A 21767-nucleotide genomic window follows, 5' to 3' on the forward strand; every position below is an offset into this window, starting at 1 on the left:
GCCTCCATTGACCGCGATGCTAGGTCCCTGGCTTAATGCAGAGCTCAATGCTTCCTACCAGAGTCGTTATTTTGTCTGATCATCTTATTGGACAACTTCCGCTGGCTCTTTGGCATTCTACCTTTCCTTCTACTTCCAATGCCAAAGTAATTTAAAAATGTTCGGCTGTCTCTTATATTGACGTCTTTCAAAATTGACCCGTTGGTTCTGTGTTCTGGTGGTGGTCAGGACACGCGTAGGATTATTCTGGAGACCCACATTTGAAAAGCTTCGATCTAACTTCTATCGAGTTGGCATGTTAGAACCTTCTTTTTCTTCAGGTGCCGTGTCCGTATTCAGACGTTGGCCGTTATCATGTTTACAAGTTCCTGAAACCTCCCTCTATCGGCTGCTGCGCGAAATAATTCTTCTACCGTGGAACCACACCATTGTCTAATATTACGCAACCATGAAAGTTTCATTCGACCAATCCATCTCTTTCCCTCCACTTTTCTTTGTATTATAAGGCGAAATAGATGGTATTTAGGCCCTCTAATTATGTATATGGCCGAAGTATTCTGTTTTTCTCCCCTTTATGATGTTTATGAGCAGACGTTCTGAATTCATCATTTGGAGAATATTTTCATTTTAAGTGTGCGAAACCCACGATATCTTTAGGATTCGTCGATAGCAGCACAAATCGAATGGTTCTAATTTATTTAGCATTGTGGCTTTTAACGTCCATGTCTCACAACCATACAATAATATAGACCACACGTAACATTTTAGGACCTTCTTGCGAATCTTCATCGACAGGTTTCGGTTACATAAAACTGGTTTCCAGGTCATAAAAGCCTTACGTGACATTTCAATCCTGATTATTATCTCTTCATCACAATCGCAATTTACCAACTGCCAAAGTATTTAAAATGGTTTACTCGTTCTATCTCCTCTCCATCAAGAGAAAGCACGCCTTGATCTACATTTATCTTTCCAACTGCCATCCACTTTGTCTTTGAAATATTGATTTTTAGGCCTCTCCGATAACTTGCTTCACTGACTAGATTTACTAATGTCTGGAGATCTTCTAAATTTTCTGCAAGAATGGCTGTGTCGTCAGCATATCTGATATTGTTGATTACTTCTCCGCCCAGTCTACTCCCTCTTGTCTGTCGTACAAAGCCTCCCTAAAGATTTTTTGCGAGTACAGATTAAAGAGACTGGGTGACAAAACACAACTCTGTTGCACACCCCGTTTGATTGTTAGTTTTTAGTACGACTATCTTCAACTTGGATAGATGCTGCTTGATTGTAATATAAGTATTTTAGGAGTCTTATATCGTAGTGGTCAAGTCCTGCTGCCTGTAGGCAATTGAAAAGTATATCGTGTTGTACTCGGTCGAATGCCTTCTCGAACTCGATGAAACAAACATAAACGTTCTTTCGGAATTCACAGCTTTTTGTAAAAGAACGCGCATACAAAATAGTGCCTCTCTAGTTCCTAGACCATCTCTAAATCCAAATTGCTTATGACCCATTCTACTTTCACACAGAAGGAATACTCGGTTTTGTATTATTCGTAAAAATATCTTAAGTGCGTGACTCATCAAACCAATTAGTCTAAAATCGCTACATTTGGTGGGCCTGCTTTTCTTTGGTAATGTTATAAACAGTGACTCCAACCAATCATCTGGTATTTTTCCTTCGTTGTAAATTTTGTTAAACAAAGTGGTTAAGTAGGTAATGTTTTCCTGATCCAAAAGTTTAAGCAGCTCAGCAGAGATTTGATCTGCTCCAGGTGCTTTATTGTTTTTGGCTTGCTGTATTGCTTTTCTGACTTCAGAGTTCAGTATACTGGGACCTCTGTCTAACTGGTTGCCACAGGTAGTATGTGAAGCATTTTCTCGAGAAACATCGTCAAAAAGGTCAGTGATGTATCTTTCCCATTCTTTGCACTGTTGTTCGTGATCACAAATTTTTCCGTTTGCGTTTTTAAGTACGTGAGCATTTTTCTGTTTTCTATATCCGGAGGTGTATTTAAGTTTCTTGTGGAGGTTGAAACTGTCATGCCTTTTTTGGAGGTCTTCTATTTCTTTACAGGAATTCTCGAGCCAGAATTCTTTGGCTTGTTTAATTTTTCTTCTTATGAGTTTGTTGATTTTACGGTATTTGATATTATTTCTATTTTTGTATTTCCGTATTTCTATTTTTGTATTTTGTATTTTTATGTTTGAACCGCGTATGTATAAATGGAAAAAATAAGAACATGGACCAACCTGAGCTTAGTGGTCCTTGTTGTTGTCCCAGATTTACATATTTTAATAAATTAGGTTGTTGCTCTTCGGGCTACTGCTAGTCTACGCTTAATTGCTAAGAAGTATAGCCATTGTTAGTTAACATGTAACCCAATTATACAAATCTGTCTATCTATCTATCCAATCAGCCCTAAACATCCATCCTTAGATATAGGCCTCCTCTTCCTTCTTCCATGCCTCTCTTCTCTATCTTAAGCAATTTGCATCCAATTTGACCCAGTGTGTTTCTTCAGGTCATCCGACCATCGCATCCGTGGCCTTCCCCTTTTTCGTTTGTGGTTCCACGGTCTCCAATGTATAATCATCATCTTAGTCCATCAAATATCATCCATTTCATCCTTCTGCCGTAGGGTGTGTCCGGCTAACTTCCATTTAAGCTTTGCTACTTGGGTAGAGACATCTTTCACTTTTGTTTTGTTACGGATCCATTCGTTTCTTTTCCTGTCTGATAGTTTAATGTTCAGCATTTGTCTCTCCATGGATCTTTCTGTCTTTGCTATTTTTTCCATATTTTCTTTAGTAAACGTCCATGTCTGAGAGCCATATATTAGAACAGGGAGTATACATTGATTGAATACTCTTGTTTTTAGGTATTGCGGGTATTTTCTGTGCTTTAGAATATAAGACAGTTTTCCGAATCATGCCCAGGCCAATCTTATCCTTCTCTTTATTTCTTCGGTTTGATTTTCTTTATTTATTCTAGTGATTTGTTCTAGATATATATACTCTTTTACTTGTTCTATTCTTGTTTGTGCCACTGTAATAATTATTAGTTCTTCTTGTTGATTGGTCATGGTTTTTGTTTTACTGTAATTCATCTCCAGTCCTATCTTTGTCGATTCTCTATCTAGTTCTTCCATCATTCTTTGTAATTCTTCACTTATTTCTGTTATTAATACAATATCATCAGCATATCGTAAGTGATTCAGATATTGCCCGTTTATGTTTATATTCAAGCCAACCCAGTGTAGTTGTTTAAACACATCTTCTAGCGCTTGGTTGAATTAGCCCAGTCGGGATAGCATTTGACCTTGCATTAGGAGCTGCCCCAAATTTTATTTTTCTAATCTTTAGGGAGGGTCAATATTAGTATAAATTTAAAATCTCGACTGAATTCCACCGTTGCGTTAGCCGCCATCTTGATTTTAAACGAGAACCGTTTTTGCTCAATATCTCCGCCATTTTCAATTTTTTTACAAAAAGTGTAGAAACTGAAATTGTTAAAAATGCGATTTTATAAAATTTCATTTATTTTAATTTTTTTCGTGCGGTCGATATTTTCCGAGTTATGGGGGGAAAATAGTGGCAGTTGTAGCATAATTATTTAAATATTGAATTATCTCGTTTATTCTTAGTTTTACAACAAATATATACCCCTACAAAAATGAAGAGAATTAAATTTTGTACAATTTTGATGCCTTTCATTTTTTTGATAAAATCAATATTTAAGGTAGTGCGTATGTGGTAAAGGTACGAGCGTAAGACCTGATTGATTTTGTAGCAATTGTTTTTGTTCAATATCTCCGCCATTTTCAACTTTTCGACTAAAAGTGTAAGAACTGAAATTGTTGCAATTACGATTTACTACAATTTTTCGAGAGAACCAGTGGCGGGTCTACAAGGAGAGGAAATGGGAAAATTCCCCCCAATAGGGTCCAAAATTTAAAAAAAAATTGTTGAAACATCACGATATATTAGCTGACATAAAACTTAAAATATCGACCGACAAATTCAACCAATAAAACCCGCTAGTTAATAAAATTAAGTGAACTTAATGCATATAATGTCTTTTTATGTCTTTTATATACTTAGTTTGGTTGATGTTTCATTGGAAGTTTCAAAAATTGTATAAAATATAATTCTCTTTATTTTTGTTTATGTACAATTATGTCGTAAAGTTAATAATAAATGAGACAATTCAATAAGTATGCTTCCCCTCCTCTTCCATTATTTTCCCCCTTAACTCGGAGAATATTGATCGTATAAAAAAAGTGAACCAAAGAAATTGTAGGAAATTGTATTTCCAACAATTTTCTTTCCCACCATTTATGTCGAAAAGTTGAAAATGGCGGAGATATTAAGCAACAACAGTTCTCATTTAAAATCAATATGGAGGCTAATGCAACAGGGGAATTCAGTCGAGACTTTAAATTTACACTACTATTGATCTCTCCTAAAGGATATAATTATAAAATTTGGGGCAGCTCGGAAACAAAATTCAATTCAATAATTATGCTCCCCCCACAACTTTTTACTATTTTCCCATGTAACTCGGAAAATATAAACCGCATGAAAAAAATTGTTAAAAAGAAATTGTAGGAAATTATATTTTGAACAATTTTAGTTGAAAATGGCGTAGATATTGAACAAAAACAATTGCTATAAAATCAATCCGGTCTTAAGCTCGCGCCATTACCGCATACGTACTACCTTAAATATTAATTTTAGCAAAAAGATGAAAGAGATCAAAATTGTGTAGAATTTAATTCTCTTCATTTTTGTATAGGTACATATTTGTTGTAAAACTAATAATAAACGAGATAATTCAATAATTAAATAATTATACTTAAACTGTCACTATTTTCCCCTCATAACTCGGAAAATATCGACCGCCCGAAAAAAAATATAATAAATGAAATTATAGAAAATCGCATTTTCAACAATTTCGGTTTCTACACTTTTTGTCAAAAAATTGAAAATGGCGGAGATATTGAGCAAAAACGGTTCTCGTTTAAAACCAAGATGGCCGCTAATTCAACGGTGGAATTCAGTCGAGATTTTAAATTTGTACTAATTATTGACCCTCCCTAAAGATTAGAAAAATAAAATTTGGGGCAGCTCCTAATGCAAGGTTAGGCCTGTTATTCGTCTAATCCGACTGGACTAAATAGCTGGGGCGAGTATCTCCTTGTCTTACTCCTCGGTTTATTTTAATAGGCTCTGTTTGTTTCATTAGCTTAACCCTTAAACGCCCAAGGGTGAGTAAAAAATATCCACCTAATGCGTATTCCCTTGTAACATATTTATTACGTGTTTAAATTTTTTTTTAAAAATTATTTATTGTTAAAAAGACAACCCATTATCGAATGTTAATTTGGTTCTACCAATATTTTTGAAAATAAAAGCAGCACCTTGAGTTAAATATGGATGGGCATAAAAAGTACACCCTTGGCAAAACTTGTTACTAAAGGTTTCTATATAATTTCTCGTTGGTAGGAAGATAATCCATATAATTATCGATGTATAATTACATAAGGTTTGTTCGTAGTACGATCCAATCGATCAGCAACCGTTGCCAACCATCAGACGCATGCGCTGTTAACAGTTAGCGCTGCGCAGTTAACAGTTCGAGTTCGTAGACTACGAACGCGCTTGCGTCTGACGGTTGGCAACGGTTGCTGATCGTTCTACGAACAAACTTTATATCTACATAATTATCCGCAATGATAGTCCAGGAACCGAAGCTTTTCACCCCTCAATTTTTACAGAATGGATCGATTTGCTTGAAAATTTGAGAATAAGTAGTGGATGTTCCAAGGATCAAAATCTATATGATGCCGAAAGGCGCTTTTATTATGGGGGTGTTTGCCACCCCATCTCGTGGGTGGAAATTTTTTATTATATTTTGACAGCAAAAGTTGATAAAAACATTAATTCTAAGCAAAAAATGTTGTATACATTTTTTTGATAAAACTAATAGTTTTCGATTTATTCGCTATCGAAAGTGTTAGTTTTATATGGAAAAAATCAATGTTCTTCTATAGTATACTCATTTACTATTCACTCAATTTTTGTCGTAGAAAAAAATGTTTCACACCAAGTTCTTAAGAATTAAATAACCTACAATTTCATATTTAAACATTTTTTCTTATCTTTGATGCTAATCTTTCTATTCTGAAGAAAATGGCATTTTTTACAAAACTACAAAAATTCTTTATTCGATTTTAACTTCAGTTTTTTAAAAACTAATCATTTTAAGCCAGTCAAACTTCTAGAATCTATTATTAATACACAAATAAAGAAGAATGAATAAGGCCAATGACTAGAAACACCGCTAACTTACATTATTATGCTTACAATTGAATTTCTCCTTTTTTTTTCTCAAAATAATATGTTAATTTTTTAACCGTAACTTTTTTATTTTTTATCTTAGAAAGTTTGTTATAAAAGAATTTTGTAGGTTTTTTCACGATCTACAAGCTTATTAATATTAAATCTTATTAAAATTCTTAGTCACAAAAAGAGGTGACTTTGAAAGGGTTGGTAAAGGTGGTTTTTGCATGATATTACAAGTTTTAATTGTCAATAGCTCACTTAATTTTTGTCATAGAAAAATTTTTTTCATGCCAAATTCTTGGGAATTAAATTAGCTACAATTTAATATTTAAACATTTTTTCACATCTCTGATGCTAATATTTCTATTCAGAAGAAAATTCCATTTTTTCCAAACTACAAAAATTCGTTAATCGCTGTTAACTTCATTTTTTTTTTAAAACAAATAATTCTAAGTCGGTCAAACTTCTCGAATCTATTAATAATACATAAATAAATGAGACCAAATAAGGTCAATGACTAGTTTTAATTAGGGTGGTGATTACGGGGTTGCTTCCGACCACTTTTGCGCTGAAAAAAATAGGGACTGACATTCTTTTCATTATAAGTTACTTAATTTTTGAGTTAGAGACTTCTTTTTTATTTCCGGAGATAGATATTTTTAAATTCTTTAAATTAGTTTTAAAAAGTTATTCTCTAAAAATGCATATTTTTCCCGTCTTTTGACTTTGAAACTACAATATTTAACATTTGACAAAGGAGAGCTAATATATAATAAAGTATATCTTGATTACTGTTGGTCTTAAAGAAAATTAAAAAACACGGTTTTGTTTACTTTTTCAAATAGTACATTTTTGTTAAGTAAGGTTGTTTTGATAAAACGAAAACTTTTGGAGTTATTAGCAGAAAACTGATAAAACATTGATTTTTCGATATAATACTAACACTTTCGATAGCGAATAAATTGAAAACTATTAATTTTATCAAAAAAATGTATAGAACATTGTTTGCTTAGAATGAACGTTTTTACCAACTTCTGCGGTTAAAATATAATAAAAAATTTCCACCCCCAACAGGGGGTGCCAACCACCCCCATGGTAAAAGCGCCTTTCGGCATCATATAGATTTTGATCCTTGGACTATTCACTACTTATTTTCAAATTTTCAAGCAAATCGATCCATTCTGTAAAAATTGCGAGGTTTTGTCCTATTTCAAGCTTCATTACTTGGACTATGAGGAGGCTGACAGAAAGAATATGGAGAAAATCGACAAATCTGAATTACTGGCTTTTACTGGTATGTTAATTTTGATGTACATTGTAATTTTGTTGTAAGGTTTGTAAATTGTTTATATTAATATTTAAGAAGATGCTGTGTTTATTAAGCATACGATTCTTAAGTTTAATCCATTTTCAACAACTCTCAATAAATATATTAGCTATTTTCGAGGTGGACATTTTTTACCCACCCTTGGGCGTACATGGAACCTAAAAAAGGTTGGGCGTTTAAGGGTTAATAGTTGTTGTTGCCTTATCATATATATTTATAATTAATTAATTACATTAATTACAAAAAATAATTACAAATCTGTCTACTACTTCGAAATTAGCCATTTGGCGTGTGTACCATCCTTATTTTTGTTGCTTTGGTATTTATCTGAAGTCTGAATTCTTTACTTCGGAAAGACACTGAAAGGAAAACGGCTACTGGGAGTACCAAGAATGATGTGAAAAAAATAATATTGCAGCAGATTTACGTATCCTACATTACGATGGGCCGCAATAAATGGAATTGGTTTACGTACAACTTTACTGATTCCGGCAAAACTCCGATTTTTGAATTTATGAAGATATCAGGCAGCGTTTTCTTCAGTGCAAATAGAATTTGACTTATTCAAATAAATTAACGGCTGGATGAGCTGCTATTTGTTTAGGTCTCAGGTTGCATTGTTTTGAACACCTGACTATAATTGTTTCAGTTATTTTTTTTTACATTTTGATAATAATTACCTATTACACAATTTGTTATTAATATATTTAGTAATTATTTATCATTGAACTGTATGGATTTAGTTATGAGAGCTCGTATATGTTAACCTAGAGTTAATCCCGTTTTTGTAATATTTCCACGATATAAATTTTGATTAGAAATAAAATGTAGTAGGTTATAAATGTCATTATGTAAAAGTGGCTAAAATACTCAACTAAAACATTTCACATTCTATTATAATTATTAGACTTTATCATGATGGAAGCTGTTCGTTACATAATGTACTACAATATGATAATCTAATAATATAAATTACAAAAATATTCTACTACATATTATGGTTACCGATCTACTGGGATATACGAAACATAAATGTACAGATAAATTAACAAACACCTGAAGCTCTTGCAGTGTTACGATTTGCCAAACGCTTAGCAAATCATAGAGTAACAGAGTCAAAAATGTAGAAGTGTACAAGAGTGACAATCCAAAAATGGACTGCCACAAGGCACATTTATACATTGTGGGCCTACCTAGGACAACTTCGCAGGAATTTGGCGACGCTGACGACTGGGCCATTATAGCAACACATAATAACATGGATGTTAAAGAAACAATACTAACGGATGACCTTGCCAGTATAGGAGAATATTTTCGCAAATGAAAGCTGCGGCCTAATACAACCAACGTAAACCAAAGTGTGGTGTTTCTTTCTAAATAATGCCCAAGCCAACAAAAAACTCTCGGTTAATTTTGACAAGAGACCAGTGGCGTGCGGTGACTTTTTCGAAAGGGGAAGCGATTCAATAAGGATATAAAAATATTTTCTTAAGGGTCGAGGGTCGAGCCACTTCCCACCTGATAATGATAATACTCTGATGCGCAGGGGCTCTCTATCAGCAATGTACTTATGTGAGACGTCCTGGGTACAAGGACTCACACACTAAATCCGTGACGCGTGAATACGTTAGGCACTCTATTCCCGCTATTTCTAGTGACTAGTGACCTATCATTGATCTGTATTGCTAGCTCGGGCCTTAAGTCCTCGCGCCGGGCTTGGTTTTCTAAAGAAGAATCCCATTTAAAAAAAATTTTATACTCCGAGGCATTTTACACAACACACAACTTTCACTAAAATGACACTTATTTATACTCGAGGTCTATTCTCCTATCAACTTCTGATAATTGTTGAATGCAGTCTTTTTCAATGGATAATAATAGGGCTAACTTTCAAAGTCTGTCTTCGCTTGTTGAATTTGTTTTAAACTCTTAGTTTGAAACTTTTAATGCATCTTAATACTGCAAAACTTCGTTCAACTGATGCACTTAATGTCAGTTGTTTCATAAATGTTAACTGAGAATGCAAAGCTGGGATATCAAAAAATTTTCATTATTTAATCGTAGTGACATAAATTCCTCTGTGGGAAATTTTGATGAATTATAATTAGAAATATTAAGATTATATACAGGGTGTAACAAAAATACAGGTCATAAATTTAATCGCATATTCTGGGACCAAAAATAGTTCGATTAAACCTAACTTACCTTAGTACAAATGTGCATGGAAAAAAAAGTTACATCCCTTTGAAGTTACAAAATGAAAATCGATTTTTTCCAATATATCGAAAACTATTAGAGATTTTTTATTGAAAATGGACATGTGGTATTCTTATGGCAGTAGTATTTTAAGAAAAAATGATAATGAAATTTGGACACCCCATAAAAATTTTATGGGTGTTTGGTTCCTTTAAACCCCCCCAAACTTTTGTATACGTTCCAATTTAATTATTACTGTAGCGCCATTAGTTAAACACAAGTTTTTAAAAACTTTTTTGTCTCTTAGTACTTTTTCCAAAGTTTTTATCGAGACATTTGAATATTTGTCAAGTACACCACATATTTGTATACGGTAAAGTACGATTATGGAGACTTGGTAATAATATGAAAATTTATTTATGATTTACATTTTTAAGTATATTTTGAACCAGATTAATAAAGAAGCCACATCTTGATAAAAGATGCTTTATCAAAAAAATACAAAGAGACAAAAAAGTTTTAAAAACACTGTGTTTAAATAATGGTACCGCAGTAATAGTTTAATTGGAACATACACAAACATTTGGGGGGTTTAAAGGAACAAAACCCTCATAAAATTTTTATGTAAACATATTAAAAAAGAAGCAGCAACTCGATAAAAACTGCCTTATCGAAAAAATACTAAGAGGTAAAAAAGTTTTAAAAATTTGATTGAATTTATCTAATAGCACCACAATAATAATTTATTTGGAACGGACACAAAAGTTTGGGGAGGTTTAAGGGAACAAAACCCCCATAAAATTTTTATGGGATGCACAAATTTCACTATAATTTTTCTTTAACATGTTCTTTCCATAAGAATACCACATGTCCATTTTCAACAAAAAATCTCTAATGGTTTTCGATATATTCAAAAAAATCGATTTTCATTTTGTAACTTCAAAAAGCTGTAACTTCTTTTGTGTGCATATTTGTACTAAGGTAAGTTAGGCTCATTCGAACTATTTGTGGTTCCAGAATATGTGGTTTAATTTATGACCTGTATTTTTGTTACACCTTGTATAATTCTACAAATTTTAAATCGTTAAAATTTTGAAAGCTAGAATTCATTTGTTGTAGAATATTATCAAAAGGTCTGTTTGTTTCCTCTGTTTTCTCTGTCTCTCTGTCTCCGAAATTATCAATCTTCATTATTTTTCTTTCATGTTCAAACCCCATATGTTCAGTTTTATCCCAAATATTTTTAAACTGCTCTCGTTTTTTTAATTATCGTATTAATATAGTCATCAATTTGTCTTATACAAAATGCAATACCATTTGATTTCGGTAAAATGTCAAATAAAAGATCAGTAAAAGGAAAAATCTCTGCAAAAAATTTAAATCGAAATATTCTTTAAGCGAATGTATGTAATACCTAAGCACCCCTTAGCAGCAGTAACAGTCGGAGCATCTCACTTTCGGGAAGGCGATAGGACGATCGCTTCCACAGGGTACCAAAATTCGCGCGACTAGTAGGTGCGGTCATTGAACGCTGACCAATTTTTAAACGGGACAACTGCATGACAAGCGGCGATTTTGAGATGCGCTTCTGTCAGGAGTGGACCGAATAGTTGAATTGTGTGCATATTGAGTTCGTCCGTACGCGATTAATTTTTAATATTTTTCAATGCCTATCGCCTAGGTAATATGTAGATTACTTGGATTAGGGAAACATTTTTGATTATTAAATATTAATTAATAATATATTTTCTTATATCGACGTATAAATAGGGAAGCGGTGCTTCCCCCGCTTCCATGGACCGCACGCCTCTGCAACAGACTACTCATAATTCAATAATAAAAAAATACCTTAGAATAACTCATAACAGAAATTTTTTTTGAAGAACACCTACAAATTAATAACAGCATTAAAACTAAACAGGAGAAATAACATAACCTAAAAGCTATGTGGTACCACATGGGGCTCCTCAACCTCAATCCTGAATAGGAAGTACACCAAGTGGCCTGTATTGATCAGAACCTGCCAGGCTTTGAACTGTCCCGCAATACATGGACAACGCTAAACAGAATAACAACAAGCAGCGGTAGACGTGATGAGCAACGACAGAATGTCTGTCACATTGTTGAAGAATGACCCAGAAAGCAGTTCCCTGGAGTCTTTGAAGTTTCAGTTCATTTGTAATTCTCTATGTACCGTTTCCCCTTGTTTTTAATTATGTGTTCTTATTTTATACAATCATCATCATCATCAACACCATCATTCAACCCGGATCTATGCACTGTTGGATGTAGGTCTCCCTCAGTCTTTTCCATGTATTTCTGTTTTGTGCTATTTGCATCCAATTTTTGTCGATCCGTTTTATGCCATCAGACCATCTTGCTGGCGGACGACCTCTACTTCGATATGCTTTTTGTCTTGATCTCCAGTGTATTATTCGCTGTTTTCATCTGTTATCCGACATTCTAGCTATGTGTCCAGCCCAGTTCCACTTTAGGGTCATAATTCTTTCTATGGCATCTGACACTCCACTTCTTCGACTTATTTCCTTCTTCGTAATTCGATTCCTACGAGAAATGCCTAACATTGAGCGTTCCATGGCTCTTTGGGTAACACAAATTTTATTTCTTACTTTCTTGGTTATTGTTAAAGTTTCTGCACCATATGGCAACACACACTGATCAAAGAGCTTTCTTTTGAGACACATAGGCAGTTCTGATTTAAGGGGCTATCCTAGTGTAAAATTACGAAATTCATATACTTTTTTGGGAATTTCTAAAATAAGAAGTACTGCACCAATTGTTTTGAAAATTTGCAGAAGCATTCACTATAAAAAGAAGTACATCGAAAAAAAATGCTCATAAAAAATATTGAAATTTAAACGATTTATACGACATCTGCTAGCACCGCGAAAAAAAACATAGCTAGACTGCTGCAGTGATTGAGACTAATAGAGACCATGAAACTTAGAGTTTCAAAGTTATTATTGAAATATAAGTTATTTTCTATACCATCAACTAGGGCTTTTTTGATAGGATAAAAAATGTCAATTTGGCGGTTTTTGAAACTGAAAATGTTCTAGCTAATTAAAAAAAAATTCAGCACATCGTAATTTTTCCAAATTTTAATATTTTTCAAAAATCCTAGTTAATGGTATAGGAACTAACTTATATTTTAATAATCACTTTGAAATTTTATGTTTCAGAATCTATTAGTCATAATCAGTGCAGCAGTGGAGCTTTGTTTTTTTTCACGGTGGCAGTAGATGGCGCATAAATCGTTTAATTTTTAATATTTTTTTATGAAAAAATTTGTTTTACATGTATTTCTTTTTATAGTAAATGTGCATGCAAATTTCCAAAACAATTGGTGCAGTACTTTTTTTTAGAAATTCCCAAAAAAAGTATATAAATTTCGTAATTTTACACTAGGCCCTATAGCCCCTAGGATATAGCTCAGCTTGCCAAATGCCACCCAAGTGAGTCTTATGGAGCGTCGCATATTTTATACAATACGCATGTATTAATCACACCACTAATATTTTCGTAACACTCACCTGGACACGCTATCCCGAAGGATTGCAATATCCTGGAATAATCAACTTTACTAAATAAAAACAAAATGGTATGTATGCCAGCAACATTTGATATTATTTGTATTTTCTTATAAAATTCTTTGTAATATGACACTCAGTTATAAGTCTTAAAGTATATGTCTGTCCTACCAAGTTAACTTGATCCTAATTTAATTATTAAGTTTTCTCTTCACGAAAATATCCAACTTGTCACCATCTCCTAAGAAGAAACTGGAAATGGAGCACTGTCTGAAAATGATAAATGTCGATTTCTAAATAATTCATCAGGCGAAACAAAGAGTTTCTTGAAAACTTATTAGGTCTGTAATGAACGAATTGCGAAGTGTTCCTATGCTGCAAATGACATCCATTAAATATATACACATAGTTTCAAAAGTTATGCATCACCCAAAATTTTCACCATTGGGTAAATAAATTTTTATAGGTAAAAAACTGAAAAATAATTGGGGTTTGCTTAGTTAAAAATTTTTGGAACGCCATCCGTTTTCAATATACAGGGCGTTAAAAAAATTAAAAAATTACACATTTTTTACGATTTTGCAGAGACTACTAGAAACATTGTAATGAAATTTTATTTTGGAGTTTTAAGAGATAGTTATTGTGCTTTTTTTAACATTCTATAAAGAATTTTATATTCGTTATTGGCTCGCATACGGGTAATGATCTGAATTTTTTAAAGAAAAAAAAATAGTATGACACTGAGATATTTCAAATTAAAAATAATTTTTGAATTTTTTGTTCAATTTATGGCAAAAAATCTTTTTCCTTTTTTTCCTAGGACACGCCATTTTCATGCAAAAAATAAAACATCTTAATCTTTACACAGTATTCGAAATAAGTTTCTACAGGGTGTTTCAAAAAAAGTAACACCTCTATAGGTCTGGAAAAAACTTTAAAATAATTGGGGTTTAGTTAATAAACAATTTTTGTAACGCCATTCGTGTTCAATATCCTACAGGTCTTTGAAGAAAAACAAAATTATACACAAGTTTTATATTATAAATGTGTGAAAATTATTGCGAATACTATGTTAGAGGTAAGATGTTTTATTTTTTCCATTAAAACGGCGCATCGTAGTGAAAAAACGGAAACAGAATTTTTGTAACAAGTTGACGAGAAATTCAAAAGTTATTTTCAATTTGACATATATCTCAGTTGAGTATTATTTTTTTTTCTTTAAAAAATTCATACCATTACCCGTATGCGCGCCAATGATGAATATAAAATTCTTGATTGTTTGTCAAAACATGCACAATAACTACCTCTTAAAACTCACCAAATTGATTTACAATGTTGCAAGTAGTTTCGGCAAAATCGTAAAAAATGTGAAATTTTTTACTTTTTTGACGCCCTGTCTCTTGAAAACGGATAACGTTACAAAAATTTTTTACTAAGTAGACTCTATTTCAGTTTTTACCTATTCCAGAGACCGTGCTACCTTTTTCTGAAACAACTTGTAAATTTATTCTTTCTGAATAATTTGTAAAAAATAACATAAAGTTGACAGATATTTTTTGTTTTAAAAAGGATATCCACTGTTTTTTTTTTATTAAATAAAAACGTAAAAACCAAAAAATTTATTCTTAATTAAAATATATTAACAATTTTATTATCGTGTATTTTCACCAGGGACAATAATGCATGCCTGGGTTCTATCTCTAATGCAAAACTAACAACTTTGGAGGCACATCCCATGCATGTTCAATGGAGTTTATGTCTGAAGACATCGCAAACTACTCCAAACGGTGAATAACTTTTGTCTCTAAATAGTCATTAACCGCTTGAGCACAATGTGGGTGGGCGTTATCATCCATAAATGCAAAATTTTCTCCCACAGCTCCTCGCAATCATCTCAGATGAGGTTCTAAAATCGGTGTAATGTACCTTTTTTCTATTAGAGTACCATCAATAACCACCAATTCCTTGCGTCCACCTGCCATAACATCTGTAACATCTACCCAAGACATAAAACTGCCAACAGCGAATGGAAGTATGGGCAGGCATGTGATAGTTCTGCAGCTCTTGTTGGCTCTCGCCAAACACGAATTTGCCGGCTATCACTATTTAAACAGATTCTAGTTTCGTCTGAAAAAAGCACAAGATTCCAAAACTGTTATGGGGGCTGTATGCATTCTTGACCCCATTGGAGATGGTGCCAAACATGTCTAGGTTTTAGCTGAGGCGCATAACTCTTATTGGTCGGCGACTCCTCAAATCTGACTTTAAAATTTTTCTTCCTATTGTATCCAACAATGTTCTGACTCCTGCAGCATGCCTGAAGTCTCTCTGGAGGGCTGGTACAGACATAGAAGAGTTCCTTTGAATGGAAATTCTGATACACCCATTCTGATGCTCATTGGTAACTTAGAGTCTACCAGAGCGAGCTCTATTCTGTATCGAACTTGTCCCCAGAAACCTATTCCATATCCGTGAGACGTCACTCGCTAGAAACACCCACTCTTTCCGCCACGAACTGCTGCGAATGGTCTTCTTCAAATAAAGAGATAATTTTTGTACAGTCCAGCTCAGAAACTAAGTTACGATTCATTATAAATCACGTTTGCACACATTTTACCAGAATAAATGTTTCAAATGTTCACACCTTAGCAAAACAATATCAACTAAATGGGTATTTAAATAAAATAAAAAACCAAAAAAGGTGTGTGTTAAATAAAAAAAGGTCTATTACATATGTGATGTAAAGTTCGGAGTATATAAGCAGACAAAAAGGTCAAAATAGGTACTTATATAAGCAAAAAATGTCGTAAGAATAAACAAAGTTTTTATGAAATAAGCAAGGTTCAAGAAAAAAGAAATCTGTAAGTATATATGGATATAATGATATAAATATGAATAAGGACATTAACATTAGCATAAAAACAATTAACAATAATATGTTTTTCAAAATTTTCTTGAAAAAAGCTATATCTTCTATCAACATACATATATTTTTTATACCTAGAAAAAGTTCGTTAAACATCTACATATGTGATTGGTGCGTATTTAAATTTAGACAAATGTACCGATACTGAATGAAAAGTATTTTACAACAATATAATAAATTTGGGCTGTCTGCAGACAAATATTAGTTTATTACATGGACAGGTATAACAATGTAAAAATGAAAGTAAGAGTTTATCATAAGAAGTAAAATAAACAAAGATAAGCAACATATTTTTAAAATAAGCATTTTTACTAAAAATATTAATAATAAGCAAAAAAAACAAAAAACAAAGCAAAATGCTTATAATCCGGACTTTAGTAAGAATACGGTTGAGTGGTCCATGGCAACATTAATGAACAAAGTAGAGGCCTTCGAAATGTGAGCTTACCGATGTATATTACGTATATCCTGGACCAAGCACGTGACCAACGAGGAGGTACTATGTCGGATAGGTAAGGAGACAGAAAGTGGAATAACTATAAAGAAAGAAAGTTGGAATACTTGGAATCCGTTATGAGGCACAGTAAATATACAATACTTCAGCTAATTACCCAAGAGAAAATAGACAGCAGAAGGGGTCCAGAGAGGAGGAGACACTCGTGGCTCGAAACCTTGCAAAAATGGTTCGGATTGTCATGTGCCGAACTATTTAGATTTGCCGTGAACGAAGTCAGAATAGCCATGTTAATTGCCAACGTTTGGAACAGACAAGGCACATGAAGAAGAAGAATACGAATTTTTAAAACTATAAATACCTTGAATTCGAGGGGTGGTGCATAACTTTTGAAACTATGTGTATGTGTATATTATAACTGGCGTCATCCATTTTTAGTTGTATGTACTAGACAAGTGCAAATAGAGGTAAATGATAAATTGTTTCTAGCGCTGGAGCTTTCACAAATATACCTACCTACCCATTAAATTATTTAGGGGATGTATAACAACGAAATATGTCTGTTTATTAATGAGAACATGAGCTGTGCGGGAGAAATCTAAAACTTATTAATACATATACTGAAAATAAGGGTGTATTGATCCGAGGAAATTTCTTTATAAAAATAGAATTGAAATATGCATGTCTGTATCATTACATATGTAATATAATATATAACGTAATATAAACAATTATGTTTTATATACAGAGTGCCTTATCAAAAAACATAACCATAGGAATTTTGCCAGGCAAAAAACCTGAAACACTTTTCATTGCAACTGTGCGTGAAGTACATACTTTTTGCGAACTTACACGATGTATAGCACTCGCTCCGCTGTCGCTCGTGCTCTAAACATCGCGTGCGTTCGCAAAAAGCATACTTCACGAACTGTTTCATAAATTGATATTTTAAAACAAATTCACAAAAATAATTTTATATTTCGAATAATTTTTGTTAGATAATCTGGGTTATTCGGAACAAAAAAGGTCTCTTGTGATTTTTCTCTAAAATTGATTTTTGTCGAGTTATACGCGATTTAAAATTTGAAAAATGCGAAAATGGCTATGTTCAAGGCTTAATAACTCAATTAAAAATTATTACCCTGAAAGTCACAAAGTGACCAAATCAAAGTTTAAGACCCCTCCTTCAAGCTACTGAAAAAATTGTTGTCCTTGTTTTATTACACAGCTGTTTTTGAAGATATTCTTCTTTAGCGGCGAATCGATTGAGGGTAAAATTTGATTAATCCGCGCGCATGCGCACACCGACAGTATGGTATTAATCGTTATACGGGCTCTGATTGGGTGTTGAAATTTTGAAATGATCTGTCAATAATTGTTCAATATGGAGGTTATCAGTAAACAAAAATATTGTATAATATTAGTTTTTATTGATGTGTGGACACATGTAAAATCAAATTTATAATTATAGTGACTTTTTAAATAGTTTTGAAAAGCCGCAGGTACGTAATTCTAAATGTTTCAGTTGGAAATACCTAATAGTTTCAATACCTATCTATTTGGAAAATGTAAACAAAATAATGTAGTTACCTATTAGTAGGCAATGATTTAATTTACATAATCTGATTAAGAACAAACTTTCTACAAATCTTCATCTATTATATCGTTTTCTTACTCTATATTTTGTTGTATTTTATTTCGACAAAAATCAAACTAATAATTTTATTAAATTCATATAAATTTATGGTGTAAACGTTTAGTTTGTGTATATTCCCACATGACGTATACGCGAATGTGGTGCAGTTTGAAATGCCGTCAACTTTCGTACGGCGCGGTAGACGTGAAGTGGGTTCAAGCCCCAAGCAAGTTATTATTTTTTAATTTTTTTTATAGATTTTATGATTGTAAGTATATTATTATATAATTTTTGAAGATGTTCTTCTTTTTTGAAAGTGGTAGATAAGAAAGTTAGTTTGATTTTTAAATAAAATAAGTACAAATAACCTTTTAAGTATATTTACTTCGTTTAAATTACCTATTATATAATAGAAGAATATCTTCTTACGTGCGTACAAAGTACACACACATTCTTTTTTTTTTAATTATTAACAATTAGCGCTATAGTTCAGGCTGTATTCTTGCCCCCGTTAGCGAAATTATTTCGATTAGATTCTTTTGCACAAATTTACTCAAAAATTGGTCCTTATAACAAATTCATAGGGTGCGAGGATGTGCCGCGGTCGGACAATTTTTTTTAACAGATTCAAAAAATCGGTATTTTCATCTTCAACAAATTTTTTTTAGGTAATTTGGCTCATTCTGGGCAAAAAAGGTCTCTTGTCATTTTTCCCTAAAATTGATTGTTGTCGAGTTATATGCCATTTAAAATTTGAAAAATGCGAAAATAGCAATTTTCAAAACTTAATAAATAAGCTTATCGCGTATACTACAACGATCAATTTTAGAGAAATATCATAGGAGACCTTTTTTGCTCAGAATGACCCAAATTATGTAAAAAAAATTGTTCAATGTGAAAAAATTATTTTTGTGAATTTGTAAAAAAAAATTGTTTAAACAATTTTTCGACCACAGCACCGCCTGCCACCCTGTGGATTTGTTATAAGGACGACCTCTTTTTGAGTAACTTTGTGCAAAAAATCTATAAGAAATAATTTAGCTAACGGGAGCGACGATACACACTGGACTATAATGCTAATTGTTAATAATTAAAAATAACAGCATTGTAATAAAATAATGACAACAATTTCTTCAGGATCATTTAAGGAGGGGTTTTAAACTTTACTTTGATCACTTTCCGACTTTCATAATATAATTTTTAATCGAGTTATTAAGCCTTGAAAATGGTCACATTTTCAATGCGAAAAATTTTCGCATTTTTGAAATTTTAAATCGCGTATAACTCGAGAACAATCAATTTTATAGAAAAATCATAACAGATCTTTTTTGCTCAGAATGTCTCAGATTATTTAAAAAAATTGTTCGAAATGACAATATTGATTTTTTTATTTTTGTTTAAAAAAAATTTTTGTTTAAAAAAAAAGAAGCGGCACCTCCCGGCACCCTGTAGATTTGTCATTATAAGGAACTCTCTTTGAGTAACTTTGTGCAAAAAAATCTAATCGGGATAATTTCGCTAACGGAGGCGACAATACAGGCCCCTCTAATTTTTACGCATTATAATTGTTAAAAATCATTAATTTTTTCATTGTATTCATGAAAAAGTTTTTTGAGTCATTAACCTCGGCAACTACCAAAAAAGTTGATGGAGTAGTTTTGGCCTATATTAATATTTGAACTTTTCAGTTTAACGAACCCTTGTTATTGACGAACGTCCTCGTTCTAGTTTTAGTCAGCGGAAAATCGGCGGCGAAAATTACTCTTACTTGATTCCCCTAATTCCTTTTAGGCATTATTCAGCGGTAATCGATTAAGTACTATAAGCGCCATTGATCTAAGAATTTTGCTAATGAATAGTGATATTTAATAGGAGCATCTCGCCATTCATTAGAAATGGTAAAGACGTTTCTGAATCTTTTATGTTCGAAGATATACCTTTTACCATGGAAACCATTTTTAGAAAATAACTATAATTGTATTTTATAATATTTGAATAATTTTCCTTTTATCTACTGAAACGGAACAGATCAGTAGATATATTGACAATTAAATAGCACACATAATAGTAGGGGAAGCAAGTATGCTAAATTTGTAGTTATTCGAGCGTTATGGGCACTTGTTGAGTTGTGAAGATTGGTTTTTTATACCAAAAAAAGTTAAGGTTTCCATCTTAGTGGGAAGTTTCCTTTTATTAATTTAATTTTCCATTTCCAACAATCGTTTTTTCCAATTATAGCGCCATCTATCCATAATTCGAAAAAATGTCTCAAATAAAAGTCGACTTTTTTTGACACTTGGCAGACCTCGTTGGCCCAAGATGGTTGTTAGGGTTCTCGTTTAGAGTCTTACCATGTTCCCGGAGGTATTCTTTTAACATCGGCGTTTAGCCTTTCCAATTTCATAATACTATAATGTAGATTGAATTATAAGTACAACCATTGTTTGGTTCTGGGGCTAGTTAGCAAGTATACCCGAATTCACTGATGATGGACTGATAGGTCCGAAAACGTTCTTCTTCTTCTTCTTCTTCTTATGCAATCCACTATTGGATGTTCGCTTGACCATTTTTCTCTATCCCTTGCAGTATGTATTAGGTCTCCTATGTTTTTTAGTCCTGTCCATTGTTTGACATTACGGAGCCATGACATTTTCTTCCTGCCCACTCCCCTTGTTCCTTCGATCTTTCCTTTAATTAAGGTTTGCAGAAACTGGTATCTTTCATTTCTAATTAGGTGCCCCAGGTATGCCGTTTTTCTCTGTTTAATTGTGCATAGCAGTTGTCGTTCTGTACCAATTCTTCTCAGGATTTTATCGTTTGTTATTATTGCGGTCCAGGGAGCTTTAAGGATTCGTCGATAGATCCACATCTCAAATGGCTCTAGCTTATTCATTGTGTTTATTTTTAAAGTCCATCCTTCCATGCCATATAGGAGCACCGACCATATATAGCATTTTGTGAATCTTAGTCTTAGGTTTAGATCAAAGTCAGAGTTCGTAAAGACGTTTCTGAATTTCATGAAGGCACTTCTGGCCCTTTCTATCTGACATTTAATTTCCATATCCGACATTCAGTCTTCACATAGCCAGGTTCCCAGGTACTTTTTTACGCGCTCTACATCTTGGTTGTTATATGCTAGTCTTGCATTTTGATGTTGACATAATTGACGGCTGATTATAAGGAACTTCGTCTTTTTTATGTTGATGCTAAGTCCCATGTTCTCGCTATGCTCTCCAATTTTATTAAGAAAGTTTTGGAGGTCTTCTATATTGTCTGCTATTAAGACCGAGTCATCCGCATATCGTATATCATTAACCCAGGTACCAT

At 32.9% G+C, this 21767-nt stretch overlaps 2 protein-coding genes across 11 annotated transcripts in view; one reads left to right on the plus strand and one right to left on the minus strand.

Annotated features, from left to right (window-relative positions):
* LOC114325330 (probable beta-hexosaminidase fdl) overlaps nt 1-21767 on the minus strand; it is a 430895-nt gene that overhangs the window by 225891 nt on the left and 183237 nt on the right. The window lies entirely within an intron of this gene.
* LOC114325334 (uncharacterized) overlaps nt 1-21767 on the plus strand; it is a 134558-nt gene that overhangs the window by 69360 nt on the left and 43431 nt on the right. The window lies entirely within an intron of this gene.

This window comes from Diabrotica virgifera, chromosome 1 (genome assembly GCF_917563875.1).
Source record: "Diabrotica virgifera virgifera chromosome 1, PGI_DIABVI_V3a".
NCBI lineage: Eukaryota > Metazoa > Arthropoda > Insecta > Coleoptera > Chrysomelidae > Diabrotica > Diabrotica virgifera.